Source organism: Herpailurus yagouaroundi, unplaced genomic scaffold (assembly GCF_014898765.1).
Source record: "Herpailurus yagouaroundi ecotype Mexico unplaced genomic scaffold, PumYag 181, whole genome shotgun sequence".
NCBI lineage: Eukaryota > Metazoa > Chordata > Mammalia > Carnivora > Felidae > Herpailurus > Herpailurus yagouaroundi.
In genome coordinates this window covers 24,259,748-24,271,516 of record NW_024412412.1, presented here as the reverse complement: position 1 = coordinate 24,271,516, position 11,769 = coordinate 24,259,748, and positions in this window count along the sequence as shown.

The window sequence follows — 11,769 nt, the reverse complement described above, 5'->3', positions numbered from 1 at the left end:
CTACCTTTCTCTTTCCAGGATAATACTGAATAGTTTAATGAGGTATTTAAAGAAACCATTTACAGTTACAAAATGTACAGGTCCCAGTTGGGATGAATTTAGATAGTAATGTGTTAAACATGTAGTCTACACCAAAAAAACCCACACTATGTGTCAGCTGCTCAGAAAGAGCGTGTTGACTCCTTACAGGTGATCATCAATTAGATGATATATCAGCTCTAAGTGGCAGCTCTTTCTGTCTGGGGTGCAGAAAATCGCGATAAAAATGCCCTATGTACTAGCGATCCCGTTTGCCTGTGCTATTAGGAACTGTCCTTATGAATGTGTAACTTCTAGATGCTTCCCTGTAGCAACACCTTTTTAACCAGTATAAATTCAACAGGCATTTTCTATCAGAGAAAGGAAATGTCATCGAAGTAATACATTCGGTATCAATTCAATTGATTCTAATACACAAAAATGCTTAGGTCTGTACTTAGTTAACAATTTGTGAAACAAAATATTAAGCTGATTCTAAAACACTCTGCTCAAGACAGCCCTAGACAGAATGTATTATATTGCTTCGAAGAGCAGTCAGGAAAAAAGTCCTAATGCTAGACCACAGAGAGGTATTTTAAGGGGATAAATACAAACAGCATAAATTACGGTGTTAATTTCAACTGGAGAGATTTAGTGACAGTGAAGGGAAGGGGTAAGACTTCTTTACTCATCTTTTCTAAAGCCCTCCCTTCCTTCCCTTCCCTTCCCTTCCCTGCCCTGCTCTTCCTTTTATTTCTTACCCTTTCTTTTTGGGGTAGATTTCTTTTGCAAACTGAAATGAAATATTATCAATAATGCTGAACTCCCGGCCATCCCCTTGCTTGCCGATCTCTTCCCTCCCCTGAAGTTGACGCATATTTTTGTCATGTACTTCTCCTGTGTACAACATATCCAAATAAGTTTATTATTGCTATGTATATTTTTGTCTATATATTTTATTCAAGTATAATTAATATACAGTGTTATATTAGTTTCAGGTGTACAATATGATGATTCAAGAATTCCACAAATTACTGAGGGTTCATCATGATAAGTGCATTCTTAATCCCTTTATCTACTTTCCCAGTAAATTTATTACTGTTTATGTATGTTTTATGGCCTTAAGTGGTATGATACTGTTTTTATTCTTCTGCATTTGTTTCTTTAACTCAACATTCTACAAAATTGTTCTGGATGAATATATTTTATTTGTATATGTTATGTATATATAAATGTCAGTCAGGGTGAGCTTAATCATCCTTTTCTTCAGTGATGGACAGTGTGTAGCCTACACATTTTTGCTATTAGTCACAGTGGCGTGGTAGCCATGTTGTATCTGTCTCCTTGTTCATACATGTGACAGTTTCTCCAGAGACACGTCATGACTAGGGCTAATTCATGAGGCACATTTGTGGAAATTAATACGCATGTATTCGGGAGGCAGGAACCCCCACATCAGGGTGCATAACTTGCTGTGCACAGCAGAAGACAAATTTACCCTTGCATGTTATCCTTTGGCTAAGTCCTCTTATCTCAGACACAATTTGGTGGCTCTGGTAATCTAAAAATAAAATCACTTGGTCACAGGGAATGAAATCTACAGATTTCTCTTCACCAAGTTTGTATCAGTTACACGGTCTTCAGTAGGGTTTAATAGCTTACAGTTTCCCACTTTCAAAACTTCTGTCTTGCCAATTGCTTTTTTTTTTTGGTCCATTTGACAGAGGTGAAATTGTATATTGTTGTTGCCATAACGAATCATTTCCAAGACACTTGTGAAACCTAAGTCTGTTCATGGATATGCCCAGATTTTGCCTGGTCTTTCTCTTTGTAATGGGGCTTTTTTGCTTCCCATAAAGAAGTTTTAAAATTTTAGCATGCACATGTTTATCAGATCTTTTTTATAGTTTATCCTTATTACGTAGACTACCTGCCATAATCACTTGCTGCCTGGAGCGTGTGACAATTCTGGGACTCTGCCAAGGGGCCGTATCAACCCGTAAATCGCCATGTCAGGTTAGACAATCTCCATGCCCGTCTCTCATCCAAATCGTATGAGCTCTTTCGGGCCTCACAGTCATGATAGTACATATGACGATCATTTTCAGTTCAATACAATTGCATCAATAATAATGAAATATCTAGCTACCTACCAGTTAAAACATAAGACGGACCACAGTAAACCAAAGATCAGTAACAGACGAATCAAATTTTAAATGTAAAGTGTCAATTATGAAGATGATGAAGAAAATTATAGGTGAATATCTTTTTCATAATCTTTGGAATTCAGAAATTTTTAATCAAATTTTAGAGGTAACTCGGAGATCATAAATAAATCATAGATTTGAATTCATGAAAAAAACTTTCATGCGACAGAGCACCATAAAAATCAAAATAAACAAAACTAAGGAAAAAGATGATAAATTTTCTGAGACAGATATGGCATACAAAGCATTAATATTTTCATTACATAAAACTCTTTACAAGCTGAAAGAATATACTTAAATGTCAACAGAAATATTAATAATGCATAGAACAAGCTGTTATTAAAGAAGAAATACAAGCTGTTGATATTCACTTAACCTGTCTTCAGGAAACTGCACATAAAAACTGGGGTATTAATGTCTTGCTTGCCAGATTAGGAAAAAATAAGGATTAATGAGATTATATAAGGTATGACAATTAATAAGGTGGTTTTTAAGCTGTTAATACCATTTATATCATACAGTAAATGTTCACTTAACAGTAGTTATTTATTGATAATGTCAGATGAGGATATGAATAAAATAGTACCCATATACAGTACTGTTGGAGATGTAAATTGGTATAATTTTTGTTTTAAAAATATACTCTTGGGGCGCCTGGGTGGCTCAGTCGGTTGGGTGTCCGACTTCAGCTCAGGTCATGATCTCACAGCTCATGAGTTTGAGCCCCGTGTCAGGCGCTGTGCTGACACTCAGAGCCTGGAGCCTGCTTCGGATTCTGTGTCTCCCAATCTCTCTCTATCCTCCTCTGCTCATGCTCTGTCTCAAAAATAAATAAACATTAAAATATATGTATATGTATACTCTGACTGCAATGTAGAATGGGTTGTTAGAATTGTATGCAAGATTGAGTGTATTAAGGACTTTCATGAAGCCAGTGTTTATGCTAGTTCTGAATTGGAAAGAACTCAAATTGTTGTGGTTAGAGAATGTGGTTAAATTGTTATCTAAGAACTGGGATACTAGAAGCTGTTATAAATGATACTGTACATCAAAAATCTCCTTGATACATTTTTGAGTTGGAAACAAACACTGCTTACCAAAGAGTACAGGATATTATCTTCCATTTATAAAACAGTTTATTACACTTAAAATATTTAAATATATTAAAATTAATATATATAGGGTCATATAAATTTTGTGTAATATAATATTAAATGCATAACATATAAATGTATTTGAATAAAAATTAAATATAATAACTTTATATAATAATCTAATCTTATATATACAAAATCTTATCTATTATATATCTGTATACATATTTAATCTTATCTATTATATATATACAGATATATAATAATATAAGATAATAAATCTTAACTATTATATGTATATGTATATATATATACTCTTCTTAACTGAACTAGTTTTACATGGTAAATTGCAAAAAGAAAACTCTTTGGGACACCTTGGTGGCTCAGTAGAATAAGCGTCCGACTCTTGGTTTCAGCTCAGATCATGATCTCACGGTTTGTGGGTTTGAGCCCTGCACTGGGCTCTGTGCCAGAGCCTGCTCGGGATTCTCTCTCTCTCTCCTTCTCTCTCTGACCCATACCTGCTTTCTCTCTCCTTCAAAATAAATAAATACACACACATACAAAGAAAAGAAAATTACTTTGTTTTTCTCAGACCACTGCTTCAGTCACATTCTATCAGCTGGTCAGTGGCTTTGGATAACATTTTTGACAGATTTTGTATGCATGATTCTAGTTCGCATCAGCAAACAGGTGTCATAGTGAACATTGAAATAAAAAGGAGTTCAATAAGAGAGTTACTACAGAGAGTAAGGAAGCCAAGAAGTGATGAAGCACTCGGGGACTGCCAGTGGTGGACCCCGATACCAGCAATAGTTATGCCTTCAGAGGTAAGATTTGGGAGTTGTGACTTGAGCCCTTGAAGCAGGAAACCAAACTTTAGCTATGGGGCTCTGCCAGAGTTGTCACCATGGGTAAGAAAACACAGGCATTACCCAGACATCCCCAGTAGAGGATATAAGTGAAGTAAAAGGGCTTAAATTCTCTTTCTTTCTCTCTCTGAAGTCCGGCTGGTGTGGTGCCCTAGCTGGACGGACACAATCAGAAGTCACAGGATACGGGGGGCCAAAGAGATGCAATGCACTGGGGTCACCATACTGGGCAAGGAACAGGGCAGGAAAGAACCAGAATGGATCAGAAAGTGAAAACCTAGAATAACCAGTATAATATAGCTTTTGGGTATATTTCAGACAATAAAACAGTATCATTTTCAAATTTAAAGGTCCAGTCTAATCTATAGAAAACTTGAGTCACACATTTAGCCTAAGGTCACTTCCTTTCCACCCCTAGAGGCCAGCAGTGGCCACCACATTGACAGTCTTTTTTTTTTTTCTCCCCCCTATCCATGGTGTTACCTGTGGCTTCTCTAGGGATCGGGCAGGTTGTGGGGGGTTATGAATAGAAGAAACAGGATTTTTTTTCTCAATATTTTTCTTGTCCTTACTTGACTGATAAAAGCTTTCTGTCTTGGCAAGCCTCCAAAATGATCATTCATTTATGGGCTATTTGTGGGATCATTGGATTGGGGACCTTCACATCATGAACTGTGATCTTTTACATGGACTATGCACTGTCCTGCTGCTGTTTTGAGATGTCCCTCAGCTTCTGTCCTCTAGTGATGTCAGAAGACTGGTGGCTTTCTATATAGGTCACTCATCTGAGTCATCTTTTCCTCTAAAACTGTAAGTTATAGAAAATTGATAGTAAAGCAAATGATTCGTGTTCATAGAAATGCAGATTGTGTCCGGTTAAGTGCTATTGATTACTGCCCTCTGGATTGTTGCCCGTTTTGCATCTATTAAGCAAATGAATTTCAACATTTTTGCTGGGTTTCTATGTTTGTCTGTTCTTTGGATTCTTTTTTTAAACCCGTTGTGACCACTTACCAATTCCCTCGTTAGCAAATGTGCTAAAATCTTTGATACGTGTTTATTTTACTTGAAAGCCACGGTTTTACCTTTGTTTCTTTAAATATCCTTTATCAAAATGTTATGACCTTTCTTTCCTAGTATCTACTTGCTCCACCGCCTGGTGGAGAGGTCCTTTCTAGATGGCTTACTTATCCACATCCGACAACTTCCTCCTGGTTTATGGGAACTCAGACACCCATGATTATCCAAAGGCGGAAGTACAGTGATGCTAACTTCTACTCTCTCTCTCTCTCCTCATTCTGCAGTTCAGAAGAGCTACAGACAGGTGTGGGCCAGAGAGGGAACTATTCTCATGGTTTTCTTAAAGATATGCATAATTTCTCAAGCTCTTTTATCTGTTATCTTTTTTTTTTTTAATTTCATGGAGAGGGAAACAAGAACACTACAGAACTGTTTATAGCTTGCAAATTCCTACAATCACCCCACCTCTGCCACCTTCCCCACTTATTTAGTCCTCCTTTTGATTGGTTTTCAGGATCAGTTTGCAATTGTTGCAGACTGCATTCCCTGGGAAGCAGGCTCTGGTAAGAAGAATAGTATGCAAGGTTTTTGGGAGTGCTTTCAACATGTAGGGTGGAGTGAAGGGAGAAGGATTTGGGATAGAGAGGGGTTTAGCTATGATGCAGTCAGAGCAAAGCCCTCCACAGATTCTTTGGAGGGTTCCAAATCTTCGAAGGCCATTTTGAGTTGTCTGAATTTGACGCAAGAAGGCCAGTCCTTTTTAAACCTTCATCAGCCTATGATGGGATATGGGTTGCCTCTGGGAAGGAGAAAATATCAACTTTGTTTAGCCAAGTACAAGTTGTGGAGAGTCACCCAGGTTACCATACCCCAGAATTAAGTGGAATGAGTGTTTTGGTCTTTGAGTGGGAATCTGGTCCGGGGTCAGGAGCAGGGGTGGGGGTGGGGAAGAGTGTATATCTGCTCATGAATCCTAGGACAATATACTTAACACCTTGTGGTGTGTTAATATTAATGTGGAGGCATTTGGTTGTCTATGTTCACAACATCCTTGGGACTTCACCCCATAGGTATCAGATATCAGGAACTGCCTCGCTCACCATGCAACTATGAATTATATACATACATAGGTGAGTATGTATATAACGTTTTAAAGCGTATAGAGGTATTTGAAAAGAAAATATTACCACTGGGTGTCTCTAGGTAGTGAAATTTTCTTGCCCTCTTTTTTTTCCTTTTAACATTTTACATATTCTTGAATTTCTTGAATTCTGTCAGTAAAAACTCAGCATGTAGAGGCTATGAATTAAAAAAAATAAGCAAGCAAACACACAAATAAGAAAAATAAGCTCAGAGCCCACTTTAGTTCATGAAAGAAAGCATTAAAATACATTCAATAGCTCTTGGCTTCAGGTGAAGACATCATCTCCACTGCTTCTGGGCAAAGACAGAAGAAATTGAATTGCTGACACCATGACTTCTGTGGTAGAATGGGTGCCTCTACCATCATACTTGCCTGAAAATTGATTCTACACGGAAGCAAGTTTGCAAAAACAATTTTACATGGGTGTGTTTGATCCACACGGTCTATGTGACATGTCCACACCCTAGTTTTATGTCTCTATTTTCAGCATGCAGGATTTATAAGGCACAGAAATTTCCAAAATAAGGAGTACTGAAAAGGTGCTTACTAACCAGAAAACATAACAAGTGACCATTACCATATATTTTCAATATAATTAGAAAAAAAGTAATCTTTAATTAGAAAAGATAAAACTTTTGGCACTCATATCTAGACTTCTAACTTCCTTCCTATAAGCCTGTTGTTTACGCTTCAAAAAGCGATTTTTAAAATACATTTGAAATATGATTAACCAGTAAAACCAGCCCGTGTTTACAGTACTGTTTCATGTTCTAAGGCTAGTTTTTCCCTATTTGGAAAGTAGGAATGCTGATATCTGTTATGAAATGTTGTTTGTATTCTAGAAAAGGATTATGAAGTGACAGACTTGTAGTAGTCATTGGTTAAACAGTAATTGAGCATCATTAATGTTACAGGTATCCTTATTGTCAACGCTCTATTGATAAGAGTAGGGCGGACATTCTCTCTCTCTGGTAATTTTATTAGCTACATGCATGTTCAATGCAGAGAAAAAGTGTTGACTGTTTTCCTGTAGGCTTTTCTATCCTCGGATCTTTGGCATACATACTGTTATTCTTATATGGCATTTTGATCTTCAGCTTCCTGAGAATGTGTCACACCTACACATTGTCCCTGTCATTGGCCGTTCTGTTCTTTGTTCATGGAACATTTCCTCATAGTTATCCTTGCAATAAGTGTCACCATTCTTCCCCTGAACAATAACATCTCGATCATGAAGCGCTTAGTTTACAATGAGAAGAAGATAATGCCCCTGAGTAAAATTTCTAAACTAATTAAATATCGTTTTTTTTTTTAAAGTCTTAGAACTAAAATGTCCAAAGATCATACCCCGTGAAGATATTCTAGGGAGGCTTTTGTAGGATGGAGTATTCCTGGATTATATTCATCAAAGATGCCTCACTTTGTTTCACACAGAAGCCCATGTTCATAAAGTAGCTTTATAGACACAACAGGGGCACCTGAGTGGCTCAGCCGGTTCAGGGTCCTTGGTCTCAGGTCATGATCTCATAGTTCATGAATTCGAGCCCCAACGTGGGGTTTTGTGCTGACGGCCCAGAGCCTGGAGCCTGCTTCGGACTCTGTGTCTCCCTCTCTCTCTGCCTCTCCCCCACTTGTGCTCTCTCTGTCTCTCAAAAATAAAATAAACATTAAAATATTTTAAAAAGACCACATATTTAAGATGTATCTTTACCTGAAATCTTTCGTATTTCATTGATGAAATCGTATTTTGGCCGCCGCTAAAGTCAACAAAAGAAGGACTCGACAAATTAAGAATTATGTCTTGCTTTTCTCCTCTCATAACATCTGACACCTTGTATTAAACCAGGTGGTTGACAGTTCTCCCTTCACTATACCGTATGCTTCAGGAAGAGAGGCGTAGCTCCTGCCCGCAGCCTTCTCCCAGTCTCCTGGCACAGTTAAGACTATAGAGTTGACTCTAAAAAAGTGTTTGAGAGGCTGCCCTGAATTTAAAATGAACTACTTTCCAAATCCATGGGAAATCACTGTAAATATTATTTCAGGCAGTGTCAAATATTTCTTCACTCTCATACTTTAACAATCCTTTCTCAGCTGTAGTTTGTTACGAGAAGGTAACCAGGGGTAGGAAAATAGAGTTAAGATACAGTTTTCTGTAGATGTTCCTCCTAGTTCTTCCCATTTCTTTGGGAACGCTTGATTATTTTCAGTGATAGCAAGTGACATCTGGATACTTCCACAGGGAAATTAGCTCTGTGGTCCCCAGGCTGGAGTTTTCTTCTATGTAATGAGACCACCAGGAGGTTACATCAGGCAGTCCAGAATCAAGACATGCAGTTCACTTTCATTGGCTAAAAGAGCAAAATCAAGGCATACAACAGATCTGCTGTACCCAAAAATGTATTGGCCATTCTCGCGGGATCAGCACGATTTATATTTTATGAGCAGGAGGCAATTCAACACTATACCTACAATGGACTAAAATATTTTCCTTTTGCTATGTTTAATGGAGTGTAAAGAAAATGGGTAGTTCATCTGGTATGTATGAAATTGAGCATATACCTGGGTTTGACTTTGGTGTGTGCCATTTTGGTGAAAATCATGAATTCCATGTGTCCTGGGGCAAAAAAGAAACTAACTCAAAGGATCAGATAGTAGGCAATATTTCCTCCACCCTCTGTGGCAAGATTTTGAGATATTGGTATGCAATGGGTGGCGCTCTGATCAAGGTTGCATTCTAGAATTTCTACTGCATATATATGGGTTGTTGATTATAGGAGCATCTACAATGTTTTATATATGACGTATAAGTGTAGCAGTATGAAAATTTTTACTCTGAGGATTGTTGACATGTTTATACACCTGACCAGTAGGACATCCCGTGTGTACATTCACATAATGCAGGATACATGCCATAATATGCTCATTAAGCCCATCTGAATGAGGTTTTGCCTTATGATTGGTCACAACCATGAGAAAGGCAGCATCCTTTCCCATGAATATAGACACTAAAACTGGACTTCTTACAGTAGAAGGACGTCTAGCAAATGGCATGCTTAACATTAAGGAATTGGAACTTGGGGGGAAGAAAGCAAAACCAAGTTCTGATTTTACATGATGCAAGAAAATTTGATAATTTGAGAAAATAACACTCTGCGGTAAAGAAAGCACAAAAACTTGTGCTTTGGTGGAGTCGTGGAGACATTGCAATGTGTGACAAATATGTAAGGGAATGTGTTGTTAGACATTCAAACTGCTTAAAAGCTTATATGTTTGAGGGAGTTTAGGGTAATGTCTGTGTTTTATTTATGATAACATTTCTTTTTCTTGTTGAAATTTCAGCGATCCTTGAATACATTTATCAGATCTTATCATCATTCAACTGTTTTAAGAAAAAAAACAGAAAAAAACGTCTCAATTGTACCTCGGGGGACAAATCAAACCACAAGCTAACATATGGGTGAGCGGTTAGACTAACACCAAGTATGTTAAGTTGGTGAGAGAGAGTTCAGTAAAAAGTGAGTCCGAGAGGCAGTTAGGACTGACTAAAGGATATACATTTTCAAATATCTTACTAATATCCTTTATTTCCCCCCCAAATTAAGATTATCTGCATTTAAAATCTTGCTGTCTAATTTTGTATTCTTATTTTTCACTTACCTGTTGACTCCTTAGAACTGATTTAGTGCTTAAATACATTTTTCCAAAAACCTACAAAACCATGAAGGTAAGTTTTTCGGTATCCAATATGGTGCTTTATCTCCATCACTAAATGCCACGTCTGCCTTATGAGCGGGTGGTTTACAACTTATTATAGTTAGTTCATATTAATATTACATTATTTGAATTGTATTATTTGCAATGTGTTTATGAATTGCCTCACCGTCATTCATGAATTATATTATTTTAAATTTATATAATCTGCAGTAAAAGTATTTACAATTTTCGCGAACACTTAAAAATACTTTAGATTTTAGATAGATCTCTTTAAGCGAATTCTAACTACGAAAATTTAAGTAAATGTAAGAGAGAAACACTCACAATACAATAATTATTCAGGATTCTCGGTCTCAAACATTGTTAAAAATAGATGATATTGACTGGGTTGAACCGCTGAAGAAGAGCCATACACATGAGGTTCTGTTATTGATGAAGGGCTACATGGTATTAAAGTGAAAGAGAAGGAACCGCTTCGTTGTGTTTCTGGGTGTCAGTGTTTGAACTCAGGGTTACAGACATCAAAGTCAGAAAGACATGCTGGACGAGAAATTGCAAACATGAACAGCGTGATCAATGTAGTGACTCGTGGTTACCTGGCCATAAGACAATACAAAAGAGGAATCCTATTCGCTCTTAATAAATGGATTTTCTGCCTAGCAGTGATTGTTGGGTCTTTAAGAATATTTTAGATAGAGGTTTTCAGGGCATTCAGCTACCATTGAAACCACCTCAAAAAATTGGCAAGATATTTGGCAGGAAAGATTGGGGAGAGGAAGTAGCTAGGGAGGAATAAAGAATTAGTATCTGTATAAAAACAAGTGTTTTTGTTTTTTGTTTTTGGGAATTTAGATTAAGAAGTCTCCAGTGGGGCACTGTTGTATATCTTAAGCTGCACTAAAAGATTCTGGATTATATAGTTTTTACAGAGGTAAGCTATTTTTTTATTTTTGACTCTAGTGCAAACATTTTTAACAACAGATTCAGTCTGGTTTTTGTCCATTGAAATATTTCCTGTAGTAATAGTAAGATAATCCTACCCTAATTGTTTTGAAGAACTTTGATGTCTTTAAATCAATCCATAATATATTTTTGATTTGGTACTATTTGTAATATAGATTTTTAAATTCATTCTCACATATTTTGTTCTGTTTTCCTACCAATATATATGCTAATGTGTTCACATATATTGATAGAGCCTTAGCTCTATATTGTATTACTGGATTGATTTTTTCCTCCTTTTTAATTGTAATTTCAGAGTGTTTATAACAGTTTACAATTACAAAAGTAGGAATGAGTAAATTATTTAATATGTACACTTTATGATTGTGGTGGACTTCTCCTAGTTTTGTAAATCTCCTTTTCTTACTGCATCTTGGATCTCATAATAATGATGTAGATGAATTCTTTTAAAAATATTGGAGTCACCCCTGGGTGGCTCAGTTGGTTAAGCATCTGACTTTTGATTTAGGCTCAGGTCATAATCCTGGGGTTGTGAGATCAAGCCCCCCTAGGTTTGGGGGGTTTGCCCTGGGCTTGGAGCCTGGTTAAGATTCTCTCTCTTCCTCTCCCCCTCCCCTGCTCATATGCTGCACAAGTGTGTGTTCACATGCTCTCTTTCTCTCTCAAAAATATTGGAAAGTTTTTTAAAAATAAAACTGATATGTCTATAGTTTTGCAAGCCATCAGGCATTCCAATT